The 17,079-nt window shown below is 36.0% G+C and overlaps 1 pseudogene; it reads left to right on the top strand.

Moving 5' to 3' along the window:
• The window catches only part of LOC138419509 (zinc finger and SCAN domain-containing protein 12-like), a 37,354-nt pseudogene extending 23,144 nt beyond the window's left edge, over positions 1-14,210 (top strand).
• Positions 14,211-17,079: the final 2,869 nt, after the last annotated feature.

The raw sequence follows: 17,079 nt of genomic DNA, 5'->3' as shown, positions 1-17,079 counted from the left end.
CATCTCATGTTCACTCCAGCACTATTTACAACAGCTAGGACATGGAAGCAACCTAGATGTCCATCAACAGAGGAACGGATAAAGATGTAGTACATGTATAAAACGGAATATTACTCAGCCATGAAAAAACAACAAAATAATGCCATTTGCAATAACATGGATGGACCAAGAGATTGCCATACTGAGTGAAGTATGGCACAGAATGACGCATACTGTATGATACTGCTCATATGTGGAATCTTAAGAAAGGGTAAAGTGAACTTATTTACAAAAAAAGACACAAAATAAAGTCACAGATGTAGAAACAAATTTGTGACTACCAGGGGATAAGAGAGGAGGGATGAACTGGGAGATTGGGACTGACATGTACACAGTACTATATATAAAAGAGATAACTAATAAGAACCTGCTGTATACCACAGGGAACTCTACTCAGTACTCTGTAATGGCCTATATGGGAAAGTGAAAGTGAAGTCGCTCAGTGGTGCGGGACTCTTTGCGACCCCATGGACTGTAGCCTACCAGGCTCCTCTGTCCATGGGATTTCCCAGGCAATAGTACTGGAGTGGATTGGCATTTCCTTCTCCAGGGGATCTTCCCAACCCAGGGATTGAACCCAGGTCTCCCTCATTGTAGACAGACGCTTTACCATCTGAGCCACCAGGGAAAGACTCTATTAAAAAAAAAAAAGTGGATATATTTGTATGTACAACTGATTCACTTTGCTGTATATCTGAATCTATCACAATATGTAAAGCAAATATAGGCCAATAAAAAGTTTTTTAAAACCTAATTTTAAGTTTTGTTTTTTCTTGAATACTACATTTGATAACAATCAAGGTTAACAGACAAAATTCACAAAATTAAATCTTTGAAACGTAAGAAAATAAATGAAGTAAGATTTAAGATGACCTCAGTTTGAACTCTGGACTTTCTAAGCTGGAGTGCAGTAAGAGGAAACCCAGACAAAGCCCAGAAGATTCCCTGAGCGTGGGATATTAGGCTGATAGATTGGGAAGCTCAAGAAAGCTGGGCCATACCCAGAGCAGAGTACTAGAGGAAAGAGCTCTGCAAAGGATTTAAGAATGTAGCAGGCTCTAATTAGAACATTTGTGCGAGGGTTTGACTCAGATACAAGAAAACCTCTTTGAAAGGACTAGAAGAAACTTACCTGGGACACACACAGAATCAGAAGCAGTGCCTGTTGCAAAATTAGAAATACCTTGTGATTGACTAGGTATCGGTAGAAAGGTCATGCTTCAGTCATTGAGATTCTTCTAGTCTCTCTTAGCAAGCAGAGCAAAAAAATGAATATGTGCCCACTAACTGGCATACATAGACATAACTATAAACAGTTCTATTTGTAACCATTGTAATCTATAGTAAGGCAATGGCAAGTCCACAGAGTCTCCAGCTCTAATTCATTACCATGTTAAGTCACTCTATCCTCCTCCCTTTGCATGTCTGCAACCCCCCACTCTAACAGTGAAAAACCTGGCTGGCACCAAGGATACCTATTTTTTTTGCTTAATTCCATTACATATGCAGAATGTCAGAATTGTTAACTATATCCTCATGGGAACATTTTTATCAACAGGAATACAATGCTTCTGTACTTTGAATATGAGTCTCTATACTTGAAGTGTATTTTTTATAGACAACACACTTTGAATATTTTTTTAAAAATCTACTGCAACAATCTCCGACTTTCATTTCAAGGATTTGGATTATTCATCTTTTTCTTTTTTTCTGGGCTGTGCCATGGAGCATGCAGGAAATTAGTGCCCTGATTCCCTGACCAGGCATCTATCAGGGGTCGAAACTGTGTATAGTTGAAAAATAGAGTCCTAAACACTGGACTGCTAGGGAATTCCCTAGACCATTCATATTTAAAGTGATTATTAGTATAGTCAAATTAATATCTATCATGTTTTACAGTAGCATTTACTAATTGTACTTTTTTATCTCTTTTTCTTCCCTTTCTGCTTTGAGAGTCACATGATTCTATTTTATCTCCTCTTTTAGAAGATCAATTACAGTTGTTGTTGTTTTTTTTCCTGCAAACTTTTTCATTACAGTTACCATATGCATTTTTAACCTAACTTCAACTGCAAATAATACCACAGTTTCTAATAAAGTGTAGGTACCTTATCTGGTGGCTCAGATGGTAGAGAATCTGCCTGCAATGCGCGAGACCTGCCTTGATCCCTCGGTCAGGAAGATCCTCTGGAGAAGGAAATGGCAACCCATTCCAGTATTCTTGCCTGGAGGATTCCATGGACAGAGGAGCCTGGGGGGCCTACAGTCCATGGGGTCCCAAAGAGTTGGGTATGACTGAGCAACTAACATACACACACCTTATAACAGAGCATTCCCTTTCTGTCTGATAGCCTCTGTGATTTGGTAAGATTTATTTAACTTATCCATATTCTTTAATTACCCAAAACATTGCTCTTTTATATCTTTCAGCAGGCCTATTTTACATCTATTAAAGAGAGAAAAAAAATATTTCATTTATTTCTTCTCTAACACTTTCCCTTTATTTCTATAGGTCCAAGTTTCTGACCCATATAATTTTCCTTTGCCTGAAGAACTTCTAACATTTCTTACAAGTAGTTCTGCTGGCAGTGAACTAGTGAACATAATTTTGCTGGATATAGAATTCCATACTAATGTTTTCCCCACACTTTAAATATGTTATTCTACTCCTTTTGTTTGCACAATGCCTATTATTCTTGTCCTTGTTCTCCTATAAATAAGGAGTTACATTCACACATCCCTGATTTCTTTCAAGATTATCTCTGTCTTTTGTTGTCTGCAGTTTAAATATATTTAGCTAGCTAGCTAGCTATATAGTATTTATTCTGCTAGTGTTTCTAAACATTTTTTCTTTTTTTCTCACTTGAGTTTGGACACTCTTCCCAATCTATCCTCGAGCTCAAGGATTTTTTTCCTAAGTAATGCTGTCTCTACTGACCAACCAATTGAAACCATTATTTGTTTTAGTGTTTTTGCTTTTAATGTTTCCTTTTGATGCTTTCTTTCTCATATTTTCCATCATCTGTTCTTGAATAGTGTCTACTTTTGCCATTATAACACTTAATGTATTATAGCAACTTTAAATCTCCTATCTGATCATTCTAACATTATGTCATATCAGAGTCTGACTCTGAGATTTGCTTGCTGCAATATCCTGTGTGTATGTATGTATCTGTGTGAGACAGGGAGAGAGAGAGATACACACAGAAAATCATACATACTGTATTAGGAAACAGGAACTGAAGCAAATAGGCCTTTAATGTGAGGATTTATGTATTTATTTTAGTCTGGCTATAAGCTGGGCTGTCTGTTATAGCTAAAACTGACAAAAGCTTCGATTTCTCTTACATGCTTGTTGTATTCCTAGTCTTGATTGTGGAGTTCTTGATTTTTCCTGAAGATCTCCTCCCAGAGAGATTCTGTGTCTTGCAGCCTATTCCCTGAAACACTCTGTTATTACATTGAAGCTGGGCTGGTATGCTGGAGAAGCGTGGGGCTCGGTAGCGTTATGTAATCCTCCAATTAAGTCTCAGTTCTTTAATGTGCCTGTGTTTCAGGTCACAACCGTCACAGACGCTTCTTCTGCACTACAAGTTCTGGTTTGTTTGTTTTCCTTGCTCTCTACTCACTTTACTGGCTGCAGTGTTTCCATCATAGCTTCTTGAAGCCCTAACAGCAGTTGACTGGTTTACCCTGTTGGATGAGACATGGAAGCGAAAGGGATCAGGACTGGGAGATCAGGACTGTTCCCCAGTGGAGAAACAACTCTGGCTAAGTCTTTCGCTGGAAAAATCAGCCATTGTGAGAAAGCTCTGAATACATCTTACAAGGATTACTCTTCCCATCATAGTGCCAGGACTGCAAGGGAGTCTTCCTTGGTTCTCCACTGTGAGGTCCTGGAGTGGTTCCTGGAGATAAAATCCACAGAAGGGTGGAGGCTGTGCTAAACCAGTTCCCCCAGGAAATTCTCACTGTCACCTCTAGTCCACATTCAGCTCTCAGCATTTGTTGAAAATCACCATTTAAATGATCTTATCATTTTTTTGGCTCTAGCAACTTCTGATCTAGGTAAGCAGATACCAGTTGCTATATCTCTCTGAATAATCTGTGTCTCCATATTTCAGGGTATTAGTTTGTCCTATGATGGGTCTAGTAAAAGTCACAAGATTTCAGTTTGTTCAGGTTTTCTTGTTTGAAGGATGGGAGAGAAGACATCTAAGTTTTTTAATATGTTGTAGCTTAAACTGAAATCTCATTTTTTTCCTCAAGATTCATATTTTTGCTATAAAATTCTACATTGACAGACGTTTTCTTTCCTTTCTTTCCACAGCTTTATAAACATACCTTGATAAAAACATTGATCTAAAAATTGATTATTTCCAAAATCAATAATTAACCTAAAGAAAGGAGAATGGACAAGGAAATGCTTCTTCACCATTTATGACTAATTTATACACCTTTTGAGTCATCAATTTCTGAACTTCATATAGAGATTTTAATGAACAGAATGCCTGAAATAACATTTTCAGAGGCTTAAAACACAGGTAGTAAAAACCTTCCAGGAAAACATTGTGCTGGAACAAAATTTTCAAAAGTGTCAAGAGACTGTAGAGGGCATGGTCAACAAAAACAAAAAACAAACCAGGAACTGAAGAGGATTGGTTCATCTGCCGATTGATAGAAGGTGGCTTTGGACATCTAACAGTTCGAGGGAAATTGGTATAGAATAATAGACTAGTGTAAAATTTACATCCAAATCCCCTAATATCACAATCACAGTGCCTTATATGGAATTGTTTGCATATTCCTTAGACACTAGGGAGGTTTATAAATTACAATTACATATCAAGAAAAAAATAAAAGAATGTACGTGTGTGGATGTATGTGAGTATCTTTCTGTTGGTAATGCATGTTAAGACAGCTGTATGTCTTCTTTGGAGAAATGTCTATTTAGTTCTTTGGCCCATTTTTTGATTGGGTCGTTTATTTTTCTGGAATTGAGCTGCATAAGTTGCTTGTATATTTTTGAGATTAGTTGTTTGTCAGTTGCTTCATTTGCTATTATTTTCTCCCATTCAGAAGGCTGTCTTTTCACCTTGCTTATACTTGCTCAACATCACTCATTATTAGAGAAATGCAAATCAAAACCACAATGAGGTACCACTTCACACCAGTCAGAATGGCTGCGATCCAAAAATCTGCAAGCAATAAATGCTGGAGAGGGTGTGGAGAAAAGGGAACCCTCCTACACTGTTGGTGGGAATGCAAACTAGTACAGCCACTATGGAGAACAGTGTGGAGATTCCTTAAAAAATTGCAAATAGAACTACCTTATAGCGTATGCTGGGCATACACACCGAGGAAACCAGAATTGAAAGAGACACATGTACCCCAATGTTCATCGCAGCACTGTTTATAATAGCCAGGACATGGAAACAACCTAGATGTCCATCAGCAGATGAATGGATAAGAAAGCTGTGGTACATATACACAATGGAGTATTACTCAGCCGTTAAAAAGAATTCATTTGAATCAGTTCTGATGAGATGGATGAAACTGGAGCCGATTATACAGAGTGAAGTATGCCAGAAAGAAAAACACCAATACAGTATACTAACACATATATATGGAATTTAGAAAGATGGCAATGACGACCCTGTATGCAAGACAGCATAAAAGACACAGATGTGTATAACGGACTTTTGAACTCAGAGGGAGAGGGAGAGGGTGGGATGATTTGGGAGAATGGCATTGTAACATGTATACTATCATGTAAGAACTGAATCGCCAGTCTATGTCCGATGCAGGATACAGCATGCTTGGGGCTGGTGCACAGGGATGACCCAGAGAGATGTTACGGGGAGGGAGATGGGAGGGGGGTTCATGTTTGGGAATGCATGTACACCCATGGTGGATTCATGCCAATGTATGGCAAAACCAATACAGTATTGTAAAATAAAATAAAGTAAAAATGAAAGAAAAAAAATGTGTAAGTCAAATAAAAAATAAAAAAAATAAAAATTAAAAAAAAAGACAGCTGTAAGTTTTCTAAATGTGTGGCACTACATGGTGAAGAGAATATTTATAGCTAGTTTTTGGAGAAACTACAGAATTATTAAAGCACATAACTAAGAGATTAGGGCATGAGTTAACTTAATTACTGCCCCATCCCCTCAATTTCATACCTGACAAAACTGCCCTAAACTTTAAAAATTTTGGCCCTGTCTGCTTCATCTGTACACATACACACACACACACACACACACACACAAACACTCACTAAGAATGTATTCAGCAAACTGCAGTCTTGATAACACATAAGATCTTTGAAGCCTCTCACTTGAATTAGGCAGTCTGGCTTACAAGCCATTTCCTGTCACTGCTCCAAATTTACGTAATATCTGATCCTTCCTTCACTTCCTGTTTCCTGTCTCTCATTAATGGACTGTTAGAAATTATGTCCCCTTAGAGCTTCTTAGGGCTAGTAAAGCAATGCTCAAAATTCTCCAAGCCAGGCTTCAGCAACACGTGAACCATGAACTTCCAGATGTTCAAGCTGGTTTTAGAAAAGGCAAAGGAATCAGAGATCAAATTACCAATATCCACTGGATCATGGAAAAAACAAGAGAGTTCCAGAAAAACATCTATTTCTGCTTTATCGACTATGCCAAAGCCTTTGACTGTGTGGATCACAATAAACTGTGGAAAATTCTGAAAGAGATGGGAATTCCAGACCACCTGACCTGCCTCTTGAGAAACCTGTATGCAGGTCAGGAAGCAACAGTTAGAACCGGACATGGAACAACAGATTGGTTCCAAATAGGAAAAGGAGTATGTCAAGGCTGTATATTGTCACCCTGCTTATTTAACTTATTTGCAGAGTACATCATGAGAAATGCTGGGCTGGAAGAAGAACAAGCTGAAATCAAGATTGCCAGCAGAAATATCAATAACCTCAGATATGCAGATGACACCACCCTTATGGCAGAAAGTAAAGAGGAACTAAAAAGCCTCTTGATGAAAGTGAAAGAGGAAAGTGAAAAAGTTGGCTTAAAGTAAATGAAGATCATGGCATCTGGTCTCATCACTTCATGGGAAATAGATGGGGAAACAGTGGAAACAGTGTCAGACTTTATTTTTGGGGGCTCCAAAATCACTGCAGATGGTGATTGCAGCCATGAAATTAAAGACACTTACTCCTTGGAAGGAAAGTTATGACCAACCTAGATAGCATATTAAAAAGCAGAGACATTACTTTGCCAACAAAGGTCCATCTAGTCAAGGGTATGTTTTTTCCAGTGGTCAGGTATAGATGTGAGAGTTGGACTGTGAAGAAGGCTGAGCACTGAAGAATTGATGCTTTTGAACTGTGGTGTTGGAGAAGACTCTTGAGAGTCCCTTGGACTGCAAGGAGATCCAACCAGGCCATTCTGAAGGAGATCAGTCCTGGGTGTTCATTGGAAGGACTGATGCTAAAGCTGAAACTCCAGTACTTTGGCCACCTCATGCGAAGAGTTGACTCATTGGAAAAGACTCTGATGCTGGGAGGGATTGGGGGCAGGAGGAGAATGGGACAACAGTGGATGAGATGGCTGGATGGCATCACCGACTCGATGGACATGAGTTTGAGTGAACTCCAGGAGTTGGTGATGGACAGGGAGGCCTGGCGTGCTGCGATTCACTGGGTCGCAAAGAGTTCAGTTCAGACTGAACTGAACTGAACTGAGAGTTTCTTTAATAAAGAAATGGAGAACCTCACCCAAGGACACAATACAGGAAAATGACAGAGTGCCTAGACATTCAGGGAAAGGTAGATAACTGATGCATGCCTTAGCTGTTTTACACACCAGTTCGAGTAAATGATGGAACTTCTCGCTGGCTTAGACAACCTCCAAATGCATCCTCTTTCCACTTTATAATATGATCTCTCAGTTTTCAGCATATTTTTGATTATTCAGTGTTTGCTGCTACTGATAATGTTATTTCAAAGTATAGCCCTATCTTAAAAAAATTTAAATATAATAAGTAAGTTTGAATTTTTCAGATAAAATTAATTTGGAAATCCTCAGAAGAATAAATATAATTTGCTCATTAAATTATAAACCAAATGGTGATTTCATCTAGAAATACTACCTAATTAATATTATTTCTGAAAGCTAGTAAGTTCATAAAATTAATTTAGAATATATTGTAGAAATGTGTTAAGTCACATTTTTCTTTAAAGTCAGGCTATTATATCTCTTAACTAGGAAGAGTAACTATTCAAAAGGATTTATTAGACAATGATCACATTCTTAACAATCTCAGATGATTTTCTCAAAATATCAATAAGCTATTAAGATACCCTGGAACTCTTTCATTATCTATAGCCTTAAAAATAGACTAAATTTTTCAGGTCAATTTCATTCTAGATTTGGCAAATGAACAATTGGAAAAAGAAAATATAGAATCTGATATTAGACATAACATATATGGTGTTTCAGTTTTTCCATTTAAATTCAAGGGGGTTAAAAACCTACACTCTTTAAATTTAGAACTCTAAGTCTAAAAAAGTGGAAATATAATAATTTCTATCACAAAAAGTGGTTGCAGGCATGAAAAGTAATAATGAGTGCCAAATACTGTTTCTATTGCCTTGTACAGAGTGAATGTCTCATATATGATTTAATAATTTGGATATTCATTCATTTTCAAATATTTGATTCTCCAGAGTGAGCACTGTTTCAGGCACTGGGGATATAGTAATCAAGAAATCAATTAAAATCTTGCTCTCAAAGAGGTTCCATTCTGGAGGAGGGACAAAAGACAAATTATATAAATACATAAAAGTGAGAGTTGGACCATAAAGAAGGCTGAGCACTGAGGAATTGATGCTTCCAGATTGTGGTGTTGGAGAAGACTTGAAGAGTCCCTTGGACAGCAAGGAGATCAAAGCAATTAATCCTGAAGAAATCAACAGCTGAATACTCATTCAGCTTCAGTATGAGCTGAAGCTGCAATACTTGGGCCACCTGATACGAAGATACATAGAGCCAACTCATTGGAAAAGACCCTGATGCTGGGAAAGACTGAAGGTGGGAGGAGAAGGGGATGACAGAGGATAAGATGATTGGTTGACATCACTGATTCAATTAACATGAGTTTGAGCAAGCTCTGGGAAACAGTAAAGGACAGGAAGGCCTGGTGTGTTGCAGTCCATGGGGTGGCAAAGAGCTGGACACGACTGAGTGACTAGACAACAACATCATGTGTTAGTAACAAAGACAAAGAAGAAAATACAAAGCAAGGAAAAGCTACAGGAAATTCGAGGGTAAGGCCAGATAAAATACAAGATGATCAAATTTGACTTTCCAGTAAACAACACATTTTTTTTTTTTTGCATAAGCATGTTTTATGCAGTATTTCCTATGTAATGTCAGGACATACTTATACCAAAACATTTTTCACTGTTCACATGAAATTAAAAATACACTGTGCATTCCATTCTTTTCTAAATCTGGAAACCCTGGAAGTAATATAAATTTTACATGAAATTGCAAGAGAAAGTGACTTGAGTGAGTCACAAAAAGAAACAAAGGAGCCAGGTAAGCATATTGGGGAAGAACATTCAGAAAAGAGCAAGTGCCAAAACCCTGAGCGGGGAGGATGCTGGGTTGGAACATGGTAGCCAATATGGCAGGAGCTAGGAGGCTGACTCCAGAAGAAGAAAAGACCACGGATAACAGGCTATCTGAAGCAATAAGGCTTTGTCGGCCAGAGAAAGGATTTTGTCTTTTATTCTGAGTGAGATGAAAGCTACAGAGGGCTTCTGCACAGACAACTAGCACAGCGTTTCTTTTGGTTTAATGGGCTTGCTTTGGCTTCTATGTTCACAGTGTACTACAGGAAAACAAAGAACCAGAAATCAGGTAGGAGGCTCTGATAACAATTCAGGCAGGAGATAGGAATGGCTTGAGATGTTCTGGTGGCAGTTGGGATACTGATAGGTGGTCAAAATCTGGATATATTTTGAAGGCAGATGTGAGAGCATTTCCAACAGACTGAATCTTGAAAATAAGACAAAGATGGCTTCAAACTGAAGGTGAAAGCACACATCATCAGAGCTATGCTTTTGCCCCCAGAGTTGTGTTTTTTTCTGGGGTAGGGGGTTAGGACTAGTCTCTTACTTCAAGGAAGATGAAAGGAATATTTCAAAGACTGTTCTTTTTCCTAAGGGATCTACTGTTTAAGGGGACTAATATTACAATGAATGAATACAGATTTTGAAGAAATACTATCTCCATCACTTATGAGATTTGTGATTTTGGACCAACTCGATTTTTTCTTTGGATCTCAGAATCATCAATAAAACAGGTATGATACCACCTACACTGAACCTTCTCAGCCTCCAGAAGTAAATATTTGTTCTATGGCATTTTTATATGTAGCAAACTAAACAGTCTAAAGTAGTTCAGTTACTCAGTCATGCCTGACTCTTTTTAAACCCCATGGACTGTAGCCCACTAGACTCCTCTGTCCATGGAATTTTCCAGGCAAATATATTGGAGTCGGTTGCCATTTCCTTCTCCAGTCTAAGGTAGTAGATATACACATTTTGATTTTCCATTCTTTTGCTGACGGAAACTTGGGTTGTTTCAGCATTTGGGTAACATGAATAATGCAGCAGAGGATATTGACATTAAGTATGTGTTTGAGTTTGGATGTGTCGCCTCTTCTTATATACATTTTTGGAAAGTCTAAGAAGAATTGGCATTACTTTTTCTTTCAGTGTTTGACAGAATAACCCATGAAACCATATAGTCCTGGAAATTTTCCTGTTTGGAAATGTTTATTTATTTTTTTATTGAATTAACTCTTTGATTTTTGCTGGTGTATTCAGGCTTTCTATTTCTTCCTGATTCAATTTTTATTTTCTTTTAGGTTATCCCATGTGTTCGCATGCAATTGTTCATAATACTCCTTATGAGCCTTTCTATTTCTGAAGCAACTGTTGTAATGGCTGAATTTATCCTCTCTCTCTAGTCTAGCTAAATGTTTGCCAGTTTTCTTTATTTTTTTCAAAAAATCTGTTTTTAATACTCTTATTGTTGAAGGCTGTAGTAGTGCATATGTTTAGAGATTATTTCAAGCTACTTTTGTAAAGACTATACTCTGTTGGGGTGGCCAACTGAGTCCTCTGTTTCTTAGTGTTTGAACAGAAATTTCCTTGAATGAGAGCTGCACAACAACAGCATCATCGTCAACAACAAAAACATGAAAACAACTCAAGTGTTTACCGTTTGGCTCTGTGCTAGAATACTCCTTCAGTCTCCTAGAGACTGGCTAAAAGCAAATGCTTATGGGACTTCTTGGGATTCCTTCATATATATAGGTGCTTTTGACTGTCTAACTATCCCAAAGGATTTCCCAGTTTTTTCTCTTGTGTTTTGGACAATCTATTGTATGTCTCATTCACAATCTTTTGCCCCATGTATCTATGAGTTGTTAGTTCCCCTACAGTTTTTTTTCTCTCAAGAAATGAACACTGCTTTTTCTAATGAGTTTCAGAAAAAGTGAAACTGGGAAGAGCCTTGCATCCATCATTCAGCTAAGCTCCTGGACATGTTCAGTTCAGTTCAGTTCAGTCGCTCAGTTGTGTCCGACTCTTTGCACCCCATAGATTGCAGCAAGCCAGGCCTCCCTGTCCATCACCAACTCCCAGGGTTTACCCAAACTCATGTCCATTGAGTTGGTGATGCCATCCAATCGCCTCATCCTCTGTCATCCCCTTCTCCTCCCACCTTCAGTCTTTCCCAACATCAGGGTCTTTTCCAATGAGTCAGCTTTTCACATGAGGTGGCCAAAGTATTGGAGTTTCAGCTTCAACATCAGTCCTTCCAATGTTAGAAGAGAGATATACAACAGTTTGTGAATAAGGTCTGCTCTGCTTCTTCTGAAGCCAGGAATCAGGGTCCCACACTGAGAATGTGGGCTGCCATTTTCAAGACCGACACCACACCTATGCAGGAAGGTTTAAGACAAGTTTAAGTAAATATTCCACAAGGGTTTTCTACCTTTTATATTTTTAACTTTTATTGGAGTATAATTGATTTATAATATTGAGCTAGTTTCTGTTGTACAGTAAAGTGAATCAGTTATACATATACATATATCCACTCTTCTTTAGATTTTATTCTCATATAGATCATTGCAGAGTACTGAGTTTCCTATGCTATAGAGCAGGTCCTTGTTAGTTACCTCTTTCATATATAGGTGTGTGTATGTCAATCCCAATCTCCCAATTTATCCCTTCCCCTCATTCTTACCCCGTAACCATACATTTGTTTTCTACTTTAAAAACTATATTTGTTTTATAAATAAGTTCATTTGTACCTTTTTATTGAGATTCCACATATTTGTCTTTCTCTGACTTATTTCTACTTTTTAAAAATTGCTTCCTTCTTGATTTAGTGCTCACTCATGTTCATTTGGTTGTTAGAAATTTTTGTTTACCAAAATTTAGACAAAGTTGACTCTAACAGCTTTTTTATTTTTTTGGATGTTTCTATAAGTATATGGGATGTTGGGCTTCCCTTTCCACCATTTTTGTGAAGTAACTATCCTACAGATATTTTTAATCTTTTATTTAAAACCTGTTTTACATTTACAGAGGAGTTACAAACATAGTTAGTTCAAAGAATTCTCATTTGTTTTTCTTAATGTCCATGTATAGGTTTAAGGGCTTCCCTGGTAGCTCAGCTGGTAAAGAATCTGCCTGTAATGCAGGAGACCCTGGTTCGATTTCTGGGTCGGGAAGATCTTCTGGAGAAGGGAAAGGCTACCCACTTCAGTATTCTGGCCTGGAGAATTCCATGGATAGTCCCTGGGGTTGCAAAGATGCAGACACGGCTGAGCGACTTTCACTTTAGTATAGGTTTATTTTTATTACCATGCATGTGAGGGACAGATTCTTAGTAGAGGAGATGGTGAGAGGAAAATATTCAGAAACTGTATTTCCAGACATAATATTAAAAGTATAGGAATGGCATGGAAATAAGGGAATAGCAACAAAAATGAACCAAAAACTCACTTTGTGTCAAGGTATTTGTATCTCCCAAAGAGAACAGTTGACAAATTGGCAAGTAAATCTACACTATTTTATCTTGCCCATACTTAATTGCCTGGGGCTGTCTATCAAGTTCTGAAAATATAGTTGAAAATAATTTAAATACACAATTATTTTGCTTATAATCATAATTGTTTTATATGCATGTATTTTTATTATTTTATAGCTATTATCTTAAAAGTAAATGCTATAAAACATGAGTAATATGCTATTATTATCATTTCTTATTTATAACAAGTAATTCCATATATTCTTTGGTTTATTGTGTCAAGGTATGAATATTTAAAGACACAGGAAATCAGAATCAAAGTAATTTTTATGAAAATTAAGTGCATTAGGGATATAAATCCTCTCAAGAAAAGATTCAGACCTCATGACACATATTTAAACATTAGGGTTTGGATACATTCGTTTGTGTGGTGTGTGTGCTTAGACAAGATATATTTCCTAAATAATACTGAATGATCATAAATTAGGTAATCATAATTTCTTGACAAACTTTTCTATTGACCATTTAAAATTTGCCCAAAAATTCATGTATCACTTGAATTTATTAGTAACTTCTACCTTTCTATAATTAAAATGCCTTTTGGTTATATAGTTTTATCTCTGTCCTAGATCCAATGAAGAACTATAAAGGAATATGGTAAATGAGAGTGATATTGAGACATTTAATCCTAGCACTAATATATTTGGAACCTGTAATATTTAGAACATGATGAAATAGTATAGTATAGCTTGATTTTCTTTGGTAGTCTCTTTGGCATCCTTGTCACATTAACTTGACTGAATTGAATGTTTTATGACAATACATAGTAGAGGAAATTCAATCATATTTATTACTGAATTAAAAAGAAATGAATGTTGAAGTTAAATTGGATAAGGGAAACATGAATACTCTAATTGAGACATACATTAAAAGGCTATTAAAGAAAAATCAATATTAATTTCTTTCTGAGTCTGAAATTTTAGGGAAATTGAATAAATATCATCTTGTCAGATTTATTCATTTTTAGGTATTATTCGTGCAGAGGTTCTGAGTCAACTAGATCGATTTTCATATTAAGCAGCACATTTTAGCTTCTCTGAGACTCAGTTTCCTCATTTGTAAATTTAAGGAAAAATTTCCACCATGAAGTAATTTTAAGAGGAGTATATTTTAATGTTTAACTATGTAGAAGCATCACTGTGTTTATAAAAATACGAATACTTAGAAGTCAAAATGGGAGATTTTCATACATTTTAAGTCAGAGTGGATGATGGGACACTTTTAGTCATAATGAGCAATGAAACTCAACTTTCAGTAAGAAAATGAAAGCAAAATCCTTATCATCAAGTTTAATCTTAAAAAACTTAATAGAACCATTTATCAATCCACACAGATATATATATATATATACTTAAGTGTATATAATTAAAATCTAACATATATTTATATAGTACTGTATACATATAAATTTTTATCTTTAAAATCACAATATAATCTCAATGAATACTAAAAATCTAACAATATATGTCTCTAATCACAGTGCATTAAAAGTGGAATTTAATAGTAACATAACAAAATAAAACATTATAAAGAGCCTTATGTGATTAGAGTTTCATAAAACAAGGCAAAAAAAAAAAGGAAAAGATTAGTATAATGGAAACAGTGACCAACATTATGCAAGAGGAAGGTGTTGTTCTTGGTTTTCTGGCCTTTCCTGTGGCCATTTGCAGAATTCAAGGTGGAAGCACCTTTACTGGGTCTGATTAAAAAACCAGAGTTCAAATAAAAACCCAGATAATCTGCATTGGATCCATTAAGAAATCAAGGAAAAGACAAACAAACAAAACAAAAATAGATTAGTTTTGGTAGTAAATTTATTAAATCTCAATTTAACCTACCATATTTGCTAATATAACTTCTTCTCAAGGGAGAGAGACAAAGACAGGGAGAGAGATGGTAAGGAAGTAAACAAAGGAAAAAAAAAAAAGGAAAGAAAAAACAAAAACAACAGACCCCATGGTAAGGAAGGAAAGAAGAAAAAACAGAATTGGAAAGGAGGGAGAGAAATGATGCTATCTAATCAAATGTCAAACATATCGCTATGGCTTTAACCGTTTTAGACAAAATGTAGAATCAAGCCTTATCAATGTCTGCTTGTTTCATTTCCAGACTAAATCTGCAGATTGAATGAGTGCATGCAAATTATCAGGAACATGTTTCGTTGTCTGTAACCTTTGGCAGAGCCTAGTCTTTGGCTCACATTTTACTCAGCAGAGGTAAATATTTGCTTATAAACTTCTGAGTTTCTTGACTTGCCTTGAAGCACAAAAGTTTCACCAATGGATGAATTTATCCTAGCTTTTCTTTTTAACCCTCCCCTACATTTTTCACTTTCCCGTTTTATAATTTGGAAATAAGGATTAATGACTAAAGAATCAGTCATTTAAATATTTTGAGAAACTGCTATAAAGGAATATAATAAATATTTGAGGACAATTTTTTCATTGGCAATTTAATACTATGCACTGCCTCTTTGAAATGAATCTAAAATGTCATGTACATTACATTAATTGGATTGCATCTAAGCACATTCTGAGCACTTGAATTATAGGGAAAATGTTTTTGAATTGCTATCACATTACAAGAGGTACCTCTGAGTCAATCAATGTAAATATACTTCTTTATATATTTACTTTTCCCCCAATGCATACTACAGTGAGCCATATTTATGCTAATCACTGCATTTAGATAAGCTTGCACTTACATTGTATGTAACATTAGTCAGAGAACATTAAATACGTATATTCTTCACAGATGTACTACTGTAACGTTAAAACAGGATCATTACTTGAAGAAACACAATAGACTGCAAACTTAAAATATATTTCCTCAAAAGGATGGCTCATAAGAAGAAGTCAAAAGAGAGAGTGAGACAGCTGCTTATATAGCTACACTACCCCATCAGTTTATTACTATCCCCTTGTACCATCTCGATGCACTCTTTGTAGTCCCCATCTTCTGGGTAACTTTATTAGTTTTCCTCTACTGGAGTGTAAGAGAGTTGTGTTATTTTCTGTCACTCCATCCGTGGTTAAAACCAATGACATTTTTTCCCTTTGTCCAAGGCTAAAAGTATCCTCATTTATCTTCAGAAAACTAAAGCTTGGTTCAAGATAAGACAAGATATGTAGTCAGCGTACAACACAGCATGCAAACCAAGACAAGGAAAGAATCAAGAGTTGATGCTGTGGAATTGCTGTTTCGGAGATGGAGATCTAAAGACAATCAGGAGACTCTACTGCTGTGTGGATCCTGCCTCAGTGTATCTGTGTATGTGTGTGTGTGTGTGTGTGTGTGTGTGTGAGTGTAAAACTATGAAATATTAAAAAAAATAGTGACTCCTAGAATATGTGACACAGATTAGTTTCCATCACCCTTTCTTTATTTCTGCTAATAATCAGAAGTGAAATAGTGATAATTGACTAACACACTGAAACTAAGCTGTATTTAATTTTTGTGTACAAATAAACATACAAATAAAATAATAAAATACACATAAATATAAACTATAGAAATAACTATTTCAGTATAAGAAAAAGGGTAATGAATTAATATTTAAATTACATGAATATATTGTATAAAAAAGAATGAAACTACACATATGCCTTTGTTCATTGTAAAAATATTATTTTAAATTCTTAGGTTAATTTTTGCAAATTTGTCAAATATATAAAGAAAATAATTCTTTTATGTTTATCAACAGGAAAGCTGCATTTTTTAAGCTATCTTCATTTATTATTGACCAAAACACTTTTTATTAATTATAGTTTTGAAAAATTTAAAATGAAATGCTACACACACACATACTTCTCACTTTACTATTCGTTCCAAACTTGCAGTATTAGCCATAATTTTTTCCTTTAGGATTGAGTATGTTGCTTTCAAA

This window comes from Ovis canadensis, chromosome 14 (assembly GCF_042477335.2).
Source record: "Ovis canadensis isolate MfBH-ARS-UI-01 breed Bighorn chromosome 14, ARS-UI_OviCan_v2, whole genome shotgun sequence".
Classification (NCBI taxonomy): Eukaryota; Metazoa; Chordata; class Mammalia; order Artiodactyla; family Bovidae; genus Ovis; species Ovis canadensis.
Note: the sequence above shows the minus strand (reverse complement) of the source record. Positions and strands in the feature narration are given on the sequence as shown.